The 1,321-nt window shown below is 61.5% G+C and overlaps 1 non-coding gene across 1 annotated transcript; it reads left to right on the plus strand.

Annotated features, from left to right (window-relative positions):
- Window positions 1–534: 534 nt before the first annotated feature.
- Window positions 535–616, plus strand: Trnas-cga (transfer RNA serine (anticodon CGA)). Its single transcript has one exon. It is a non-coding gene; the product is annotated as a tRNA-Ser (tRNA).
- Window positions 617–1,321: the final 705 nt, after the last annotated feature.

Consider the following 1,321-nt stretch of genomic DNA (forward strand, 5'->3'; position numbering starts at 1 on the left):
CGCCCCGCTCAGCGCCGCTCAGCGCCGCTCAGCTCCCGCCTCCTCCTCCGCCCGCCTCCCGCCGCCACGGCCGCCGCCTCCCGCCGCCTGGCCCGGCCCCGGCCCGCGGAGCGCCCCCTGCCGGCCGCCCGGCCCGACGCGGCCGCGGAGAGCGGGAGCCCCCGGCGGGCTCCGGGGCGGCGGCGGCTCCCCCGGGCCGGGCTCCCGCAGCGGGAGTGGGGACCCCGGCCACCCCGCCGCCCGTGACCCCGAGTGCCGCCGTCGTGCGCGCTCCCTTCGCCCCCATAAGTTGCTTTCGCCTCTTCCCGGTTCTCTGTCGACCCCGGGTCCCCACGCGCCACCCCCGGGGCTCAGGCCGGGGGTCTCCGCCCTCCGTGTGACTTCCGGGGTCTCCTGACTAAGGGATCGGTCTGCGGGCCCGGGGAGGGGGGGGCGGCGGCTCCAGGTGTGCGCCCCGGGCCGGGGTCGCGCGCACCTCCCACGGGCGCCGCGCAGGCCCTTCCTGTAAGCGCGCGGCACAGCTCGGTTTTGGGAGTCACGGTGGCCGAGTGGTTAAGGCGTTGGACTCGAAATCCAATGGGGTTTCCCCGCACAGGTTCGAATCCTGTTCGTGACGACAGTCTCTGGGTTTCCTTTTTTTCTTCCTAACTAGACAAGGGAGTGAAAAAGGTCGCATCACTTCGTTGGGTTGGGTCAGGGTGGCTTAGAAAGCGAAGGATGCACAGCTGTACTGGCTGCTAGGATGCCAGGCAGGCACTGTGAGAAATCTGTAACGATCCGTGAGATAATGAAAGGTTTGGGCGAAGATTTGTTTTGTTTGGGAATGTGGGTGTTGTGCAGTGATAGTAGGTGATGAAATTTCTAGGAAAAGAAATTTCTAGGCTATTCCTCCACTTAGTCACTCCAGCTGGAACTTACCAGGATTCTGTCACCAATGAGTTTTGTGCAAGGAATCTTTTTGTTTGTTCGGTTTCCCCGTAGAACAGCCATGGCTGTCATGGCACACTCTCCGTAGACCAGGCTGACCTCAAACTCACAGAGATCCACCTGCCTCTGCCTCCTGAGAGCTGGGATTAAAGGCAAGGCATGAGCCACTGCCGCCACCATTTGCTTTCTTAGGCAGTTTCACTGTGGGTGAAACTGGCTTGGGTGGCCTGGCTTGGTCCCTTGACTGCTAAGATTACATGCTTGAGCCACTACACCCACCCTGCAAGGAATCTCTTCTACCATAAAAAACACCAAATTCTATTTATTCCACCTCTAAATGTTTCAAATCAGCTCAGTTTTCTCAGGGATGAGTGTATGCTGGGCCAACCACTCC

Source organism: Phodopus roborovskii, unplaced genomic scaffold, assembly GCF_943737965.1.
Source record: "Phodopus roborovskii unplaced genomic scaffold, PHOROB, whole genome shotgun sequence".
Lineage (NCBI taxonomy): Eukaryota > Metazoa > Chordata > Mammalia > Rodentia > Cricetidae > Phodopus > Phodopus roborovskii.